The sequence below is a fragment of the Microcebus murinus genome, chromosome 14 (assembly GCF_040939455.1).
Source record: "Microcebus murinus isolate Inina chromosome 14, M.murinus_Inina_mat1.0, whole genome shotgun sequence".
Taxonomy (NCBI): Eukaryota; Metazoa; Chordata; class Mammalia; order Primates; family Cheirogaleidae; genus Microcebus; species Microcebus murinus.
Window position 1 is genome coordinate 74,443,808 of NC_134117.1, and position 19,505 is coordinate 74,463,312.

Genomic DNA, 19,505 nt, shown 5'->3' on the forward strand with positions numbered 1-19,505 from the left:
CTGGGCGGGGGGGTTGGAGGAGCAACTGATGCCCTTTGCACTTCGGGTAGCAAGAGTCTGAGGTGTCTCTGAGCCCTGTGCCCTGTGGGGGGGGGCGGGGGGGAGGAGGAGGAGGAGGAGGAGGAGGAGGAGGTGGGAAGGGCCGGGGCCTGCAGTCCTGTTCCCGGGGTGGCACGGCAAGTGGCCTCTTCCACAGGCTGCTTGGCCTGGGCTCCCTGCACCTGGGCCTTTGGAGGACCGGCCCTGTGCTTGCCAACACTTCCTGCAGGGACCCAGAGCTGGGAGGTGGCATCTCTCAGCCCTGGGTCGGGCAGAGCCCCAGCGGGCCATGCCCACAACCTCTCTCAGCACCGGTCCCCCAGAAGGCTCCTTTGGGACCAGGATTCTCTTGCGGTGACTCTTTAAGGTCTGGCCCCTGGATGGAGGGGCACCAGGAGTAGAGGAGCAGGAAGGGGAAGGGGGTGGCCATGCGAGGGGACACTTTGAGGCCGAGTCCCAGCTTCAGCCTGATCCTCCTGGGAACCCCGCTCTGAGACAAGGAGCCGGGCTTCGCATTCCCACAGCAGCCAGTCGTGGGCTGAGGACACCTGGGGCGTTGGGAACTCCCTGGCTTCTCCTTGGTTTAACGTCTAGAGCTGCTTGTGAATCGCGCCGCCACACACACCCGAGCGCAGGTGTCTTCCGCACAGACTGCGGGCCTCGCTCTTCTGAATGCCGCTAGCTCGCCACCCACCCACGGGTGAACCTGGTCAGGGTGCTTTCTCTAAGGGGCAGACTCTTTTCCGGGCGGGCTACCGGTGTCTCTGTTTGCTCGTTTCTTTCTTCCATTTCGGGAAAGTCTTCCTTGCTGGGTGTGGAAATCTCCTATGCCTTCCCTCGCCTATTCTGTCAGCTTTCAAATTCTCTTTCAGTTGCCACCCTCACAGATGGATTAGGAAACTCTTTCCGGTGCACTCATTAGTGAAATGACCTCCAGGAAGCTGGAATCCAATATCTAATGGCCGATTTTTAGCGAGTCCACACGCCAGGGTGGTCGGGGTCCAATGCAGCCCCGGCCAGGCCCAGGCCCCTTGGACTGGGCCACAGGAGGACACGGAGGAGGGTCCCGGCCCCCACGAAGCGGTGCCGGCAGTTCTCCACGGGCTTGGGCGTTTTCCAGAGGTAGGAGATGGAGGGGACTGATTTCTTCAGCGCCCCCCAAACCACGCCACCCCACCCCACCCATGGGACACATCCCCAGAGAGAGACGCCCCATACACTGGCTGTGCCCCAGCCCTGGCCCGGGGGAATAGGCGGCAGCCCACCCACAGGGCGAGGGGGGGGGCGCAGCTGAAAGGGGTTGTGGGGGAGGGCGGCCCCTGGCTGGGGTCAAAGGGCGAGCGTCCCGCGCGTGCGCAGTCAGCGGCAGGCAGCGACGCGCTGGGGGTGGGCAGCGGGTAGGTGAAGGAGGCCGGGCGAGGAGACGAGGGGGGCTGGGAGGGCTCCACCTTGGCGAGTCCAGCCGTGGAGGCGCATCTTGTGTGAGTGTGAGTGAGTGTGAGTGTGTGTGTGTGTGTATACAGAGACAGCCCCCCGCCCCGCCCCGCCCATCACCCCGTCCCTGGGAGCCCGCGGGACCCGGCCGGAGAACTCAACCGGCCCGGCCCGGCGCGGGGCCTGGGGCGGGAGGCGGCGGCGGGGAAGCCCAGAGAGGCTCGGCTTCTCGAGCGGGGCAGGGGCGCCCTCCGCCGCCGTCTAGGGCCACACCACCCTGAACGCCCCCGATCTCGTCTGGTCTCGGAAGCTAAGCAGGGTCGGGCCTGGTTAGTACTTGGATGGGAGACCGCCTGGGAATACCGGGTGCCACAGGCTGCTGCTTTTTTTTTTTTTTTTTTTTTTTTGCCTCTTGTTGTGTCCCCTTTCTGGGAGCGCGGCGGCGGCCCGGGGTGGGGGTCACCCCCACCCTCAGCGCCCGCCCGCGGTGCCTGGCGCCCCAGCCCGCACCGTGGGGCCTCCTCTTGTCCCAAGCCGCGACACCGCCGCCACGCGGCAGCATGCGTGGCATCTGGACTGTCAGGTCTCAGACCAAAGGTCTGCTCTGTGGGAACCGACACGCTGGAGGAAACCTTGAGAGTCTGAGAGGGGAGGGAGTTCCAGAAGAAGGCCAGGATGTCATTTGGAGGGAGTATGTGACCAGAACTCGTCCCGTTGCTTTTGGGGTTCTATGGGCTACACGCAGGAATCTTTGGTGGTGGCACCTGATGTTGGGGGATCCGGAGTCACACCCAGACCTGCTCCACAGGCCTCCTTTTACTTTTCTCTTCGGATTCATTATTTTTAAAAAGTGTCTCTTACCTCTAGGATTGCATTTTCTTTTCTCTCTCTCTTCAAGCAGATGATGGGAGTACAAGTATTCAGGTGACATGTGTTGCCCGTGCCCCCCTCCCCCCTGTGTTCTTTTTTTTTTTTTTTTTTGAGACAGAGTCTCGTTTTGCTGCCCAGGCTAGAGTGAGTGCCATGGCGTCAGCCTAGCTCACAGCAACCTCAATCTCCGGGCTCAAGCAATCCTGCTGCCTCAGCCTCCCGAGTAGTTGGGACTACAGGCATGCACCACCACGCCCGGCTGTGTTTTTCTATATATATTAGTTGGCCAATTAATTTCTTTCTATTTTTAGTAGAGACGGGGTCTCGCTCTTGCTCAGGCTGGTTTCGAACTCCTGACCTGGAGCAATCCGCCCGCCTCGGCCTCCCAGAGAGCTAGGATTACAGGCGTGAGCCACCGCGCCCGCCCCCCCCTGTGTTCTTATTCATATACCTCTCATGTTGTTCCAGCGTATTGTGGGGGTACCAATGTTAAGGTCGGGTGCCTTGCCCTCTCCAAGCCTCCCCCCTCGGGTCAGAGCTTCAAGTGCGCCCATCCCCCAGTCGGTGCGCACCCACCCCATGCCTAATGGATGTGTATGCCCCTCCCCTCCCCCCACACGCCCGACACCCACCCGATGAAGGTGATTCCTCTCTGTCCACTTAGGCGTCCATCCGTTCGTACCAATTTGCTGGTGAGCGCGCTCACGTGGTGCTCGTGTGTCCATTCTTGGGATACCTGGCCTACTGGAACGGGTTCCAGCTCTGGCCAGGAGAACACGAGAGGCGCCCTCTCACCGCTGCTCCTCACAGCCGAATGGCACTCCGTGGTGTCCACGCGCCACATTTTATTCATGCACTCCTGGATGGATGGGCACTCGGGTCGCTTCCACGTCTTTGCGATTGTGAATTGTGCCCTAACTGTCACCCTAACCCTTACCCAGCCCGTCTCCACTGCCCCTGCCTGACGCACTCCTCCCCGGCCAGGCCCGTCACTGTCCTGGGCCCCCGCCTGACCGGCTCCTCCCCGCCCGGCCTCTCACCGTCCTCGGCCCCTGCCTGACCGGCTCCTCCGTCGCCTGGGCCTTCCAAGGGCTTGGTGTGGACGCTGCTTCCAGGAAGCCCTCCAGAAACCCGGCAGCAGGGTGGCCGCAGCAGTCTCCAGCAGCCGTCCCTAAGTCGCGTGAGTGCGGGGGACGTGCCCCCGCTGTGCCGCGGGGGCCCAGCCTGGTGTCTTCCCTGAGGCCCTGCGGCTGGCTGCCGGCTGGGCTGCCCCTCCCCGCAAGGGGAGAGCCGCGGAGGTGGGGACCGCCTCCTGATGGGGACGTACACGCAGCTCTCCACGTCGGATTCCGGGGCTCTCTGTCCTGCCCGAAGGCCCAGCTGGCCTGCGGGTCCTTAGAGTGGCAAAAACATCCGAAAACTGAGATTGAGGGTCCGGTGGGTGTCTGCACTTTTGTGCTGGGCACCCCAGGGAGGCCCGGGGGCTGGCTGGACAACGTGGTCTGCTGGGCGGGGGGGTTGGAGGAGCAACTGATGCCCTTTGCACTTCGGGTAGCAAGAGTCTGAGCAAGAGTCTCTGAGCCCTGTGCCCTGTGGGGGGGGGCGGGGGGGAGGAGGAGGAGGAGGAGGAGGAGGAGGAGGTGGGAAGGGCCGGGGCCTGCAGTCCTGTTCCCGGGGTGGCACGGCAAGTGGCCTCTTCCACAGGCTGCTTGGCCTGGGCTCCCTGCACCTGGGCCTTTGGAGGACCGGCCCTGTGCTTGCCAACACTTCCTGCAGGGACCCAGAGCTGGGAGGTGGCATCTCTCAGCCCTGGGTCGGGCAGAGCCCCAGCGGGCCATGCCCACAACCTCTCTCAGCACCGGTCCCCCAGAAGGCTCCTTTGGGACCAGGATTCTCTTGCGGTGACTCTTTAAGGTCTGGCCCCTGGATGGAGGGGCACCAGGAGTAGAGGAGCAGGAAGGGGAAGGGGGTGGCCATGCGAGGGGACACTTTGAGGCCGAGTCCCAGCTTCAGCCTGATCCTCCTGGGAACCCCGCTCTGAGACAAGGAGCCGGGCTTCGCATTCCCACAGCAGCCAGTCGTGGGCTGAGGACACCTGGGGCGTTGGGAACTCCCTGGCTTCTCCTTGGTTTAACGTCTAGAGCTGCTTGTGAATCGCGCCGCCACACACACCCGAGCGCAGGTGTCTTCCGCACAGACTGCGGGCCTCGCTCTTCTGAACGCCGCTAGCTCGCCACCCACCCACGGGTGAACCTGGTCAGGGTGCTTTCTCTAAGGGGCAGACTCTTTTCCGGGCGGGCTACCGGTGTCTCTGTTTGCTCGTTTCTTTCTTCCATTTCGGGAAAGTCTTCCTTGCTGGGTGTGGAAATCTCCTATGCCTTCCCTCGCCTATTCTGTCAGCTTTCAAATTCTCTTTCAGTTGCCACCCTCACAGATGGATTAGGAAACTCTTTCCGGTGCACTCATTAGTGAAATGACCTCCAGGAAGCTGGAATCCAATATCTAATGGCCGATTTTTAGCGAGTCCACACGCCAGGGTGGTCGGGGTCCAATGCAGCCCCGGCCAGGCCCAGGCCCCTTGGACTGGGCCACAGGAGGACACGGAGGAGGGTCCCGGCCCCCACGAAGCGGTGCCGGCAGTTCTCCACGGGCTTGGGCGTTTTCCAGAGGTAGGAGATGGAGGGGACTGATTTCTTCAGCGCCCCCCAAACCACGCCACCCCACCCCACCCATGGGACACATCCCCAGAGAGAGACGCCCCATACACTGGCTGTGCCCCAGCCCTGGCCCGGGGGAATAGGCGGCAGCCCACCCACAGGGCGAGGGGGGGGGGCGCAGCTGAAAGGGGTTGTGGGGGAGGGCGGCCCCTGGCTGGGGTCAAAGGGCGAGCGTCCCGCGCGTGCGCAGTCAGCGGCAGGCAGCGACGCGCTGGGGGTGGGCAGCGGGTAGGTGAAGGAGGCCGGGCGAGGAGACGAGGGGGGCTGGGAGGGCTCCACCTTGGCGAGTCCAGCCGTGGAGGCGCATCTTGTGTGAGTGTGAGTGAGTGTGAGTGTGTGTGTGTGTGTATACAGAGACAGCCCCCCGCCCCGCCCCGCCCATCACCCCGTCCCTGGGAGCCCGCGGGACCCGGCCGGAGAACTCAACCGGCCCGGCCCGGCGCGGGGCCTGGGGCGGGAGGCGGCGGCGGGGAAGCCCAGAGAGGCTCGGCTTCTCGAGCGGGGCAGGGGCGCCCTCCGCCGCCGTCTAGGGCCACACCACCCTGAACGCCCCCGATCTCGTCTGGTCTCGGAAGCTAAGCAGGGTCGGGCCTGGTTAGTACTTGGATGGGAGACCGCCTGGGAATACCGGGTGCCACAGGCTGCTGCTTTTTTTTTTTTTTTTTTTTTTTTGCCTCTTGTTGTGTCCCCTTTCTGGGAGCGCGGCGGCGGCCCGGGGTGGGGGTCACCCCCACCCTCAGCGCCCGCCCGCGGTGCCTGGCGCCCCAGCCCGCACCGTGGGGCCTCCTCTTGTCCCAAGCCGCGACACCGCCGCCACGCGGCAGCATGCGTGGCATCTGGACTGTCAGGTCTCAGACCAAAGGTCTGCTCTGTGGGAACCGACACGCTGGAGGAAACCTTGAGAGTCTGAGAGGGGAGGGAGTTCCAGAAGAAGGCCAGGATGTCATTTGGAGGGAGTATGTGACCAGAACTCGTCCCGTTGCTTTTGGGGTTCTATGGGCTACACGCAGGAATCTTTGGTGGTGGCACCTGATGTTGGGGGATCCGGAGTCACACCCAGACCTGCTCCACAGGCCTCCTTTTACTTTTCTCTTCGGATTCATTATTTTTAAAAAGTGTCTCTTACCTCTATGATTGCATTTTCTTTTCTCTCTCTCTTCAAGCAGATGATGGGAGTACAAGTATTCAGGTGACATGTGTTGCCCGTGCCCCCCTCCCCCCTGTGTTCTTTTTTTTTTTTTTTTTTTGAGACAGAGTCTCGTTTTGCTGCCCAGGCTAGAGTGAGTGCCATGGCGTCAGCCTAGCTCACAGCAACCTCAATCTCCGGGCTCAAGCAATCCTGCTGCCTCAGCCTCCCGAGTAGTTGGGACTACAGGCATGCACCACCACGCCCGGCTGTGTTTTTCTATATATATTAGTTGGCCAATTAATTTCTTTCTATTTTTAGTAGAGACGGGGTCTCGCTCTTGCTCAGGCTGGTTTCGAACTCCTGACCTGGAGCAATCCGCCCGCCTCGGCCTCCCAGAGAGCTAGGATTACAGGCGTGAGCCACCGCGCCCGCCCCCCCCCTGTGTTCTTATTGATATACCTCTCATGTTGTTCCAGCGTATTGTGGGGGTACCAATGTTAAGGTCGGGTGCCTTGCCCTCTCCAAGCCTCCCCCCTCGGGTCAGAGCTTCAAGTGCGCCCATCCCCCAGTCGGTGCGCACCCACCCCATGCCTAATGGATGTGTATGCCCCTCCCCTCCCCCCACACGCCCGACACCCACCCGATGAAGGTGATTCCTCTCTGTCCACTTAGGCGTCCATCCGTTCGTACCAATTTGCTGGTGAGCGCGCTCACGTGGTGCTCGTGTGTCCATTCTTGGGATACCTGGCCTACTGGAACGGGTTCCAGCTCTGGCCAGGAGAACACGAGAGGCGCCCTCTCACCGCTGCTCCTCACAGCCGAATGGCACTCCGTGGTGTCCACGCGCCACATTTTATTCATGCACTCCTGGATGGATGGGCACTCGGGTCGCTTCCACGTCTTTGCGATTGTGAATTGTGCCCTAACTGTCACCCTAACCCTTACCCAGCCCGTCTCCACTGCCCCTGCCTGACGCACTCCTCCCCGGCCAGGCCCGTCACTGTCCTGGGCCCCCGCCTGACCGGCTCCTCCCCGCCCGGCCTCTCACCGTCCTCGGCCCCTGCCTGACCGGCTCCTCCGTCGCCTGGGCCTTCCAAGGGCTTGGTGTGGACGCTGCTTCCAGGAAGCCCTCCAGAAACCCGGCAGCAGGGTGGCCGCAGCAGTCTCCAGCAGCCGTCCCTAAGTCGCGTGAGTGCGGGGGACGTGCCCCCGCTGTGCCGCGGGGGCCCAGCCTGGTGTCTTCCCTGAGGCCCTGCGGCTGGCTGCCGGCTGGGCTGCCCCTCCCCGCAAGGGGAGAGCCGCGGAGGTGGGGACCGCCTCCTGATGGGGACGTACACGCAGCTCTCCACGTCGGATTCCGGGGCTCTCTGTCCTGCCCGAAGGCCCAGCTGGCCTGCGGGTCCTTAGAGTGGCAAAAACATCCGAAAACTGAGATTGAGGGTCCGGTGGGTGTCTGCACTTTTGTGCTGGGCACCCCAGGGAGGCCCGGGGGCTGGCTGGACAACGTGGTCTGCTGGGCGGGGGGGTTGGAGGAGCAACTGATGCCCTTTGCACTTCGGGTAGCAAGAGTCTGAGCAAGAGTCTCTGAGCCCTGTGCCCTGTGGGGGGGGGCGGGGGGGAGGAGGAGGAGGAGGAGGAGGAGGAGGAGGTGGGAAGGGCCGGGGCCTGCAGTCCTGTTCCCGGGGTGGCACGGCAAGTGGCCTCTTCCACAGGCTGCTTGGCCTGGGCTCCCTGCACCTGGGCCTTTGGAGGACCGGCCCTGTGCTTGCCAACACTTCCTGCAGGGACCCAGAGCTGGGAGGTGGCATCTCTCAGCCCTGGGTCGGGCAGAGCCCCAGCGGGCCATGCCCACAACCTCTCTCAGCACCGGTCCCCCAGAAGGCTCCTTTGGGACCAGGATTCTCTTGCGGTGACTCTTTAAGGTCTGGCCCCTGGATGGAGGGGCACCAGGAGTAGAGGAGCAGGAAGGGGAAGGGGGTGGCCATGCGAGGGGACACTTTGAGGCCGAGTCCCAGCTTCAGCCTGATCCTCCTGGGAACCCCGCTCTGAGACAAGGAGCCGGGCTTCGCATTCCCACAGCAGCCAGTCGTGGGCTGAGGACACCTGGGGCGTTGGGAACTCCCTGGCTTCTCCTTGGTTTAACGTCTAGAGCTGCTTGTGAATCGCGCCGCCACACACACCCGAGCGCAGGTGTCTTCCGCACAGACTGCGGGCCTCGCTCTTCTGAATGCCGCTAGCTCGCCACCCACCCACGGGTGAACCTGGTCAGGGTGCTTTCTCTAAGGGGCAGACTCTTTTCCGGGCGGGCTACCGGTGTCTCTGTTTGCTCGTTTCTTTCTTCCATTTCGGGAAAGTCTTCCTTGCTGGGTGTGGAAATCTCCTATGCCTTCCCTCGCCTATTCTGTCAGCTTTCAAATTCTCTTTCAGTTGCCACCCTCACAGATGGATTAGGAAACTCTTTCCGGTGCACTCATTAGTGAAATGACCTCCAGGAAGCTGGAATCCAATATCTAATGGCCGATTTTTAGCGAGTCCACACGCCAGGGTGGTCGGGGTCCAATGCAGCCCCGGCCAGGCCCAGGCCCCTTGGACTGGGCCACAGGAGGACACGGAGGAGGGTCCCGGCCCCCACGAAGCGGTGCCGGCAGTTCTCCACGGGCTTGGGCGTTTTCCAGAGGTAGGAGATGGAGGGGACTGATTTCTTCAGCGCCCCCCAAACCACGCCACCCCACCCATGGGACACATCCCCAGAGAGAGACGCCCCATACACTGGCTGTGCCCCAGCCCTGGCCCGGGGGAATAGGCGGCAGCCCACCCACAGGGCGAGGGGGGGGGGCGCAGCTGAAAGGGGTTGTGGGGGAGGGCGGCCCCTGGCTGGGGTCAAAGGGCGAGCGTCCCGCGCGTGCGCAGTCAGCGGCAGGCAGCGACGCGCTGGGGGTGGGCAGCGGGTAGGTGAAGGAGGCCGGGCGAGGAGACGAGGGGGGCTGGGAGGGCTCCACCTTGGCGAGTCCAGCCGTGGAGGCGCATCTTGTGTGAGTGTGAGTGAGTGTGAGTGTGTGTGTGTGTGTATACAGAGACAGCCCCCCGCCCCGCCCCGCCCATCACCCCGTCCCTGGGAGCCCGCGGGACCCGGCCGGAGAACTCAACCGGCCCGGCCCGGCGCGGGGCCTGGGGCGGGAGGCGGCGGCGGGGAAGCCCAGAGAGGCTCGGCTTCTTGAGCGGGGCAGGGGCGCCCTCCGCCGCCGTCTAGGGCCACACCACCCTGAACGCCCCCGATCTCGTCTGGTCTCGGAAGCTAAGCAGGGTCGGGCCTGGTTAGTACTTGGATGGGAGACCGCCTGGGAATACCGGGTGCCACAGGCTGCTGCTTTTTTTTTTTTTTTTTTTTTTTGCCTCTTGTTGTGTCCCCTTTCTGGGAGCGCGGCGGCGGCCCGGGGTGGGGGTCACCCCCACCCTCAGCGCCCGCCCGCGGTGCCTGGCGCCCCAGCCCGCACCGTGGGGCCTCCTCTTGTCCCAAGCCGCGACACCGCCGCCACGCGGCAGCATGCGTGGCATCTGGACTGTCAGGTCTCAGACCAAAGGTCTGCTCTGTGGGAACCGACACGCTGGAGGAAACCTTGAGAGTCTGAGAGGGGAGGGAGTTCCAGAAGAAGGCCAGGATGTCATTTGGAGGGAGTATGTGACCAGAACTCGTCCCGTTGCTTTTGGGGTTCTATGGGCTACACGCAGGAATCTTTGGTGGTGGCACCTGATGTTGGGGGATCCGGAGTCACACCCAGACCTGCTCCACAGGCCTCCTTTTACTTTTCTCTTCGGATTCATTATTTTTAAAAAGTGTCTCTTACCTCTATGATTGCATTTTCTTTTCTCTCTCTCTTCAAGCAGATGATGGGAGTACAAGTATTCAGGTGACATGTGTTGCCCGTGCCCCCCTCCCCCCTGTGTTCTTTTTTTTTTTTTTTTTTGAGACAGAGTCTCGTTTTGCTGCCCAGGCTAGAGTGAGTGCCATGGCGTCAGCCTAGCTCACAGCAACCTCAATCTCCGGGCTCAAGCAATCCTGCTGCCTCAGCCTCCCGAGTAGTTGGGACTACAGGCATGCACCACCACGCCCGGCTGTGTTTTTCTATATATATTAGTTGGCCAATTAATTTCTTTCTATTTTTAGTAGAGACGGGGTCTCGCTCTTGCTCAGGCTGGTTTCGAACTCCTGACCTGGAGCAATCCGCCCGCCTCGGCCTCCCAGAGAGCTAGGATTACAGGCGTGAGCCACCGCGCCCGCCCCCCCCCTGTGTTCTTATTGATATACCTCTCATGTTGTTCCAGCGTATTGTGGGGGTACCAATGTTAAGGTCGGGTGCCTTGCCCTCTCCAAGCCTCCCCCCTCGGGTCAGAGCTTCAAGTGCGCCCATCCCCCAGTCGGTGCGCACCCACCCCATGCCTAATGGATGTGTATGCCCCTCCCCTCCCCCCACACGCCCGACACCCACCCGATGAAGGTGATTCCTCTCTGTCCACTTAGGCGTCCATCCGTTCGTACCAATTTGCTGGTGAGCGCGCTCACGTGGTGCTCGTGTGTCCATTCTTGGGATACCTGGCCTACTGGAACGGGTTCCAGCTCTGGCCAGGAGAACACGAGAGGCGCCCTCTCACCGCTGCTCCTCACAGCCGAATGGCACTCCGTGGTGTCCACGCGCCACATTTTATTCATGCACTCCTGGATGGATGGGCACTCGGGTCGCTTCCACGTCTTTGCGATTGTGAATTGTGCCCTAACTGTCACCCTAACCCTTACCCAGCCCGTCTCCACTGCCCCTGCCTGACGCACTCCTCCCCGGCCAGGCCCGTCACTGTCCTGGGCCCCCGCCTGACCGGCTCCTCCCCGCCCGGCCTCTCACCGTCCTCGGCCCCTGCCTGACCGGCTCCTCCGTCGCCTGGGCCTTCCAAGGGCTTGGTGTGGACGCTGCTTCCAGGAAGCCCTCCAGAAACCCGGCAGCAGGGTGGCCGCAGCAGTCTCCAGCAGCCGTCCCTAAGTCGCGTGAGTGCGGGGGACGTGCCCCCGCTGTGCCGCGGGGGCCCAGCCTGGTGTCTTCCCTGAGGCCCTGCGGCTGGCTGCCGGCTGGGCTGCCCCTCCCCGCAAGGGGAGAGCCGCGGAGGTGGGGACCGCCTCCTGATGGGGACGTACACGCAGCTCTCCACGTCGGATTCCGGGGCTCTCTGTCCTGCCCGAAGGCCCAGCTGGCCTGCGGGTCCTTAGAGTGGCAAAAACATCCGAAAACTGAGATTGAGGGTCCGGTGGGTGTCTGCACTTTTGTGCTGGGCACCCCAGGGAGGCCCGGGGGCTGGCTGGACAACGTGGTCTGCTGGGCGGGGGGGTTGGAGGAGCAACTGATGCCCTTTGCACTTCGGGTAGCAAGAGTCTGAGCAAGAGTCTCTGAGCCCTGTGCCCTGTGGGGGGGGGCGGGGGGGAGGAGGAGGAGGAGGAGGAGGAGGAGGAGGTGGGAAGGGCCGGGGCCTGCAGTCCTGTTCCCGGGGTGGCACGGCAAGTGGCCTCTTCCACAGGCTGCTTGGCCTGGGCTCCCTGCACCTGGGCCTTTGGAGGACCGGCCCTGTGCTTGCCAACACTTCCTGCAGGGACCCAGAGCTGGGAGGTGGCATCTCTCAGCCCTGGGTCGGGCAGAGCCCCAGCGGGCCATGCCCACAACCTCTCTCAGCACCGGTCCCCCAGAAGGCTCCTTTGGGACCAGGATTCTCTTGCGGTGACTCTTTAAGGTCTGGCCCCTGGATGGAGGGGCACCAGGAGTAGAGGAGCAGGAAGGGGAAGGGGGTGGCCATGCGAGGGGACACTTTGAGGCCGAGTCCCAGCTTCAGCCTGATCCTCCTGGGAACCCCGCTCTGAGACAAGGAGCCGGGCTTCGCATTCCCACAGCAGCCAGTCGTGGGCTGAGGACACCTGGGGCGTTGGGAACTCCCTGGCTTCTCCTTGGTTTAACGTCTAGAGCTGCTTGTGAATCGCGCCGCCACACACACCCGAGCGCAGGTGTCTTCCGCACAGACTGCGGGCCTCGCTCTTCTGAACGCCGCTAGCTCGCCACCCACCCACGGGTGAACCTGGTCAGGGTGCTTTCTCTAAGGGGCAGACTCTTTTCCGGGCGGGCTACCGGTGTCTCTGTTTGCTCGTTTCTTTCTTCCATTTCGGGAAAGTCTTCCTTGCTGGGTGTGGAAATCTCCTATGCCTTCCCTCGCCTATTCTGTCAGCTTTCAAATTCTCTTTCAGTTGCCACCCTCACAGATGGATTAGGAAACTCTTTCCGGTGCACTCATTAGTGAAATGACCTCCAGGAAGCTGGAATCCAATATCTAATGGCCGATTTTTAGCGAGTCCACACGCCAGGGTGGTCGGGGTCCAATGCAGCCCCGGCCAGGCCCAGGCCCCTTGGACTGGGCCACAGGAGGACACGGAGGAGGGTCCCGGCCCCCACGAAGCGGTGCCGGCAGTTCTCCACGGGCTTGGGCGTTTTCCAGAGGTAGGAGATGGAGGGGACTGATTTCTTCAGCGCCCCCCAAACCACGCCACCCCACCCCACCCATGGGACACATCCCCAGAGAGAGACGCCCCATACACTGGCTGTGCCCCAGCCCTGGCCCGGGGGAATAGGCGGCAGCCCACCCACAGGGCGAGGGGGGGGGGCGCAGCTGAAAGGGGTTGTGGGGGAGGGCGGCCCCTGGCTGGGGTCAAAGGGCGAGCGTCCCGCGCGTGCGCAGTCAGCGGCAGGCAGCGACGCGCTGGGGGTGGGCAGCGGGTAGGTGAAGGAGGCCGGGCGAGGAGACGAGGGGGGCTGGGAGGGCTCCACCTTGGCGAGTCCAGCCGTGGAGGCGCATCTTGTGTGAGTGTGAGTGAGTGTGAGTGTGTGTGTGTGTGTATACAGAGACAGCCCCCCGCCCCGCCCCGCCCATCACCCCGTCCCTGGGAGCCCGCGGGACCCGGCCGGAGAACTCAACCGGCCCGGCCCGGCGCGGGGCCTGGGGCGGGAGGCGGCGGCGGGGAAGCCCAGAGAGGCTCGGCTTCTCGAGCGGGGCAGGGGCGCCCTCCGCCGCCGTCTAGGGCCACACCACCCTGAACGCCCCCGATCTCGTCTGGTCTCGGAAGCTAAGCAGGGTCGGGCCTGGTTAGTACTTGGATGGGAGACCGCCTGGGAATACCGGGTGCCACAGGCTGCTGCTTTTTTTTTTTTTTTTTTTTTTTTGCCTCTTGTTGTGTCCCCTTTCTGGGAGCGCGGCGGCGGCCCGGGGTGGGGGTCACCCCCACCCTCAGCGCCCGCCCGCGGTGCCTGGCGCCCCAGCCCGCACCGTGGGGCCTCCTCTTGTCCCAAGCCGCGACACCGCCGCCACGCGGCAGCATGCGTGGCATCTGGACTGTCAGGTCTCAGACCAAAGGTCTGCTCTGTGGGAACCGACACGCTGGAGGAAACCTTGAGAGTCTGAGAGGGGAGGGAGTTCCAGAAGAAGGCCAGGATGTCATTTGGAGGGAGTATGTGACCAGAACTCGTCCCGTTGCTTTTGGGGTTCTATGGGCTACACGCAGGAATCTTTGGTGGTGGCACCTGATGTTGGGGGATCCGGAGTCACACCCAGACCTGCTCCACAGGCCTCCTTTTACTTTTCTCTTCGGATTCATTATTTTTAAAAAGTGTCTCTTACCTCTATGATTGCATTTTCTTTTCTCTCTCTCTTCAAGCAGATGATGGGAGTACAAGTATTCAGGTGACATGTGTTGCCCGTGCCCCCCTCCCCCCTGTGTTCTTTTTTTTTTTTTTTTTTGAGACAGAGTCTCGTTTTGCTGCCCAGGCTAGAGTGAGTGCCATGGCGTCAGCCTAGCTCACAGCAACCTCAATCTCCGGGCTCAAGCAATCCTGCTGCCTCAGCCTCCCGAGTAGTTGGGACTACAGGCATGCACCACCACGCCCGGCTGTGTTTTTCTATATATATTAGTTGGCCAATTAATTTCTTTCTATTTTTAGTAGAGACGGGGTCTCGCTCTTGCTCAGGCTGGTTTCGAACTCCTGACCTGGAGCAATCCGCCCGCCTCGGCCTCCCAGAGAGCTAGGATTACAGGCGTGAGCCACCGCGCCCGCCCCCCCCCTGTGTTCTTATTGATATACCTCTCATGTTGTTCCAGCGTATTGTGGGGGTACCAATGTTAAGGTCGGGTGCCTTGCCCTCTCCAAGCCTCCCCCCTCGGGTCAGAGCTTCAAGTGCGCCCATCCCCCAGTCGGTGCGCACCCACCCCATGCCTAATGGATGTGTATGCCCCTCCCCTCCCCCCACACGCCCGACACCCACCCGATGAAGGTGATTCCTCTCTGTCCACTTAGGCGTCCATCCGTTCGTACCAATTTGCTGGTGAGCGCGCTCACGTGGTGCTCGTGTGTCCATTCTTGGGATACCTGGCCTACTGGAACGGGTTCCAGCTCTGGCCAGGAGAACACGAGAGGCGCCCTCTCACCGCTGCTCCTCACAGCCGAATGGCACTCCGTGGTGTCCACGCGCCACATTTTATTCATGCACTCCTGGATGGATGGGCACTCGGGTCGCTTCCACGTCTTTGCGATTGTGAATTGTGCCCTAACTGTCACCCTAACCCTTACCCAGCCCGTCTCCACTGCCCCTGCCTGACGCACTCCTCCCCGGCCAGGCCCGTCACTGTCCTGGGCCCCCGCCTGACCGGCTCCTCCCCGCCCGGCCTCTCACCGTCCTCGGCCCCTGCCTGACCGGCTCCTCCGTCGCCTGGGCCTTCCAAGGGCTTGGTGTGGACGCTGCTTCCAGGAAGCCCTCCAGAAACCCGGCAGCAGGGTGGCCGCAGCAGTCTCCAGCAGCCGTCCCTAAGTCGCGTGAGTGCGGGGGACGTGCCCCCGCTGTGCCGCGGGGGCCCAGCCTGGTGTCTTCCCTGAGGCCCTGCGGCTGGCTGCCGGCTGGGCTGCCCCTCCCCGCAAGGGGAGAGCCGCGGAGGTGGGGACCGCCTCCTGATGGGGACGTACACGCAGCTCTCCACGTCGGATTCCGGGGCTCTCTGTCCTGCCCGAAGGCCCAGCTGGCCTGCGGGTCCTTAGAGTGGCAAAAACATCCGAAAACTGAGATTGAGGGTCCGGTGGGTGTCTGCACTTTTGTGCTGGGCACCCCAGGGAGGCCCGGGGGCTGGCTGGACAACGTGGTCTGCTGGGCGGGGGGGTTGGAGGAGCAACTGATGCCCTTTGCACTTCGGGTAGCAAGAGTCTGAGCAAGAGTCTCTGAGCCCTGTGCCCTGTGGGGGGGGGCGGGGGGGAGGAGGAGGAGGAGGAGGAGGAGGAGGAGGTGGGAAGGGCCGGGGCCTGCAGTCCTGTTCCCGGGGTGGCACGGCAAGTGGCCTCTTCCACAGGCTGCTTGGCCTGGGCTCCCTGCACCTGGGCCTTTGGAGGACCGGCCCTGTGCTTGCCAACACTTCCTGCAGGGACCCAGAGCTGGGAGGTGGCATCTCTCAGCCCTGGGTCGGGCAGAGCCCCAGCGGGCCATGCCCACAACCTCTCTCAGCACCGGTCCCCCAGAAGGCTCCTTTGGGACCAGGATTCTCTTGCGGTGACTCTTTAAGGTCTGGCCCCTGGATGGAGGGGCACCAGGAGTAGAGGAGCAGGAAGGGGAAGGGGGTGGCCATGCGAGGGGACACTTTGAGGCCGAGTCCCAGCTTCAGCCTGATCCTCCTGGGAACCCCGCTCTGAGACAAGGAGCCGGGCTTCGCATTCCCACAGCAGCCAGTCGTGGGCTGAGGACACCTGGGGCGTTGGGAACTCCCTGGCTTCTCCTTGGTTTAACGTCTAGAGCTGCTTGTGAATCGCGCCGCCACACACACCCGAGCGCAGGTGTCTTCCGCACAGACTGCGGGCCTCGCTCTTCTGAACGCCGCTAGCTCGCCACCCACCCACGGGTGAACCTGGTCAGGGTGCTTTCTCTAAGGGGCAGACTCTTTTCCGGGCGGGCTACCGGTGTCTCTGTTTGCTCGTTTCTTTCTTCCATTTCGGGAAAGTCTTCCTTGCTGGGTGTGGAAATCTCCTATGCCTTCCCTCGCCTATTCTGTCAGCTTTCAAATTCTCTTTCAGTTGCCACCCTCACAGATGGATTAGGAAACTCTTTCCGGTGCACTCATTAGTGAAATGACCTCCAGGAAGCTGGAATCCAATATCTAATGGCCGATTTTTAGCGAGTCCACACGCCAGGGTGGTCGGGGTCCAATGCAGCCCCGGCCAGGCCCAGGCCCCTTGGACTGGGCCACAGGAGGACACGGAGGAGGGTCCCGGCCCCCACGAAGCGGTGCCGGCAGTTCTCCACGGGCTTGGGCGTTTTCCAGAGGTAGGAGATGGAGGGGACTGATTTCTTCAGCGCCCCCCAAACCACGCCACCCCACCCATGGGACACATCCCCAGAGAGAGACGCCCCATACACTGGCTGTGCCCCAGCCCTGGCCCGGGGGAATAGGCGGCAGCCCACCCACAGGGCGAGGGGGGGGGGCGCAGCTGAAAGGGGTTGTGGGGGAGGGCGGCCCCTGGCTGGGGTCAAAGGGCGAGCGTCCCGCGCGTGCGCAGTCAGCGGCAGGCAGCGACGCGCTGGGGGTGGGCAGCGGGTAGGTGAAGGAGGCCGGGCGAGGAGACGAGGGGGGCTGGGAGGGCTCCACCTTGGCGAGTCCAGCCGTGGAGGCGCATCTTGTGTGAGTGTGAGTGAGTGTGAGTGTGTGTGTGTGTGTATACAGAGACAGCCCCCCGCCCCGCCCCGCCCATCACCCCGTCCCTGGGAGCCCGCGGGACCCGGCCGGAGAACTCAACCGGCCCGGCCCGGCGCGGGGCCTGGGGCGGGAGGCGGCGGCGGGGAAGCCCAGAGAGGCTCGGCTTCTTGAGCGGGGCAGGGGCGCCCTCCGCCGCCGTCTAGGGCCACACCACCCTGAACGCCCCCGATCTCGTCTGGTCTCGGAAGCTAAGCAGGGTCGGGCCTGGTTAGTACTTGGATGGGAGACCGCCTGGGAATACCGGGTGCCACAGGCTGCTGCTTTTTTTTTTTTTTTTTTTTTTTTGCCTCTTGTTGTGTCCCCTTTCTGGGAGCGCGGCGGCGGCCCGGGGTGGGGGTCACCCCCACCCTCAGCGCCCGCCCGCGGTGCCTGGCGCCCCAGCCCGCACCGTGGGGCCTCCTCTTGTCCCAAGCCGCGACACCGCCGCCACGCGGCAGCATGCGTGGCATCTGGACTGTCAGGTCTCAGACCAAAGGTCTGCTCTGTGGGAACCGACACGCTGGAGGAAACCTTGAGAGTCTGAGAGGGGAGGGAGTTCCAGAAGAAGGCCAGGATGTCATTTGGAGGGAGTATGTGACCAGAACTCGTCCCGTTGCTTTTGGGGTTCTATGGGCTACACGCAGGAATCTTTGGTGGTGGCACCTGATGTTGGGGGATCCGGAGTCACACCCAGACCTGCTCCACAGGCCTCCTTTTACTTTTCTCTTCGGATTCATTATTTTTAAAAAGTGTCTCTTACCTCTATGATTGCATTTTCTTTTCTCTCTCTCTTCAAGCAGATGATGGGAGTACAAGTATTCAGGTGACATGTGTTGCCCGTGCCCCCCTCCCCCCTGTGTTCTTTTTTTTTTTTTTTTTTGAGACAGAGTCTCGTTTTGCTGCCCAGGCTAGAGTGAGTGCCATGGCGTCAGCCTAGCTCACAGCAACCTCAATCTCCGGGCTCAAGCAATCCTGCTGCCTCAGCCTCCCGAGTAGTTGGGACTACAGGCATGCACCACCACGCCCGGCTGTGTTTTTCTATATATATTAGTTGGCCAATTAATTTCTTTCTATTTTTAGTAGAGACGGGGTCTCGCTCTTGCTCAGGCTGGTTTCGAACTCCTGACCTGGAGCAATCCGCCCGCCTCGGCCTCCCAGAGAGCTAGGATTACAGGCGTGAGCCACCGCGCCCGCCCCCCCCCTGTGTTCTTATTGATATACCTCTCATGTTGTTCCAGCGTATTGTGGGGGTACCAATGTTAAGGTCGGGTGCCTTGCCCTCTCCAAGCCTCCCCCCTCGGGTCAGAGCTTCAAGTGCGCCCATCCCCCAGTCGGTGCGCACCCACCCCATGCCTAATGGATGTGTATGCCCCTCCCCTCCCCCCACACGCCCGACACCCACCCGATGAAGGTGATTCCTCTCTGTCCACTTAGGCGTCCATCCGTTCGTACCAATTTGCTGGTGAGCGCGCTCACGTGGTGCTCGTGTGTCCATTCTTGGGATACCTGGCCTACTGGAACGGGTTCCAGCTCTGGCCAGGAGAACACGAGAGGCGCCCTCTCACCGCTGCTCCTCACAGCCGAATGGCACTCCGTGGTGTCCACGCGCCACATTTTATTCATGCACTCCTGGATGGATGGGCACTCGGGTCGCTTCCACGTCTTTGCGATTGTGAATTGTGCCCTAACTGTCACCCTAACCCTTACCCAGCCCGTCTCCACTGCCCCTGCCTGACGCACTCCTCCCCGGCCAGGCCCGTCACTGTCCTGGGCCCCCGCCTGACCGGCTCCTCCCCGCCCGGCCTCTCACCGTCCTCGGCCCCTGCCTGACCGGCTCCTCCGTCGCCTGGGCCTTCCAAGGGCTTGGTGTGGACGCTGCTTCCAGGAAGCCCTCCAGAAACCCGGCAGCAGGGTGGCCGCAGCAGTCTCCAGCAGCCGTCCCTAAGTCGCGTGAGTGCGGGGGACGTGCCCCCGCTGTGCCGCGGGGGCCCAGCCTGGTGTCTTCCCTGAGGCCCTGCGGCTGGCTGCCGGCTGGGCTGCCCCTCCCCGCAAGGGGAGAGCCGCGGAGGTGGGGACCGCCTCCTGATGGGGACGTACACGCAGCTCTCCACGTCGGATTCCGGGGCTCTCTGTCCTGCCCGAAGGCCCAGCTGGCCTGCGGGTCCTTAGAGTGGCAAAAACATCCGAAAACTGAGATTGAGGGTCCGGTGGGTGTCTGCACTTTTGTGCTGGGCACCCCAGGGAGGCCCGGGGGCTGGCTGGACAACGTGGTCTGCTGGGCGGGGGGGTTGGAGGAGCAACTGATGCCCTTTGCACTTCGGGTAGCAAGAGTCTGAGCAAGAGTCTCTGAGCCCTGTGCCCTGTGGGGGGGGGCGGGGGGGAGGAGGAGGAGGAGGAGGAGGAGGAGGAGGTGGGAAGGGCCGGGGCCTGCAGTCCTGTTCCCGGGGTGGCACGGCAAGTGGCCTCTTCCACAGGCTGCTTGGCCTGGGCTCCCTGCACCTGGGCCTTTGGAGGACCGGCCCTGTGCTTG

The 19,505-nt window shown here is 62.9% G+C and overlaps 5 non-coding genes across 5 annotated transcripts; all 5 read left to right on the forward strand.

Annotated features, from left to right (window-relative positions):
* The first annotated feature begins 1,732 nt into the window (after positions 1 to 1,732).
* LOC142876152 (5S ribosomal RNA) lies at positions 1,733 to 1,851 on the forward strand. The gene has a single exon (XR_012923180.1). It is a non-coding gene; the product is annotated as a 5S ribosomal RNA (ribosomal RNA).
* Positions 1,852 to 5,584: 3,733 nt separating this feature from the next.
* On the forward strand, positions 5,585 to 5,703 carry LOC142876163 (5S ribosomal RNA). The gene has a single exon (XR_012923181.1). It is a non-coding gene; the product is annotated as a 5S ribosomal RNA (ribosomal RNA).
* A 3,730-nt stretch (positions 5,704 to 9,433) lies between these two features.
* On the forward strand, positions 9,434 to 9,552 carry LOC142876174 (5S ribosomal RNA). The gene has a single exon (XR_012923182.1). It is a non-coding gene; the product is annotated as a 5S ribosomal RNA (ribosomal RNA).
* A 3,733-nt stretch (positions 9,553 to 13,285) lies between these two features.
* On the forward strand, positions 13,286 to 13,404 carry LOC142876185 (5S ribosomal RNA). The gene has a single exon (XR_012923183.1). It is a non-coding gene; the product is annotated as a 5S ribosomal RNA (ribosomal RNA).
* A 3,729-nt stretch (positions 13,405 to 17,133) lies between these two features.
* On the forward strand, positions 17,134 to 17,252 carry LOC142876196 (5S ribosomal RNA). Its single transcript, XR_012923184.1, has one exon. It is a non-coding gene; the product is annotated as a 5S ribosomal RNA (ribosomal RNA).
* The last annotated feature ends 2,253 nt before the right edge of the window (positions 17,253 to 19,505 follow it).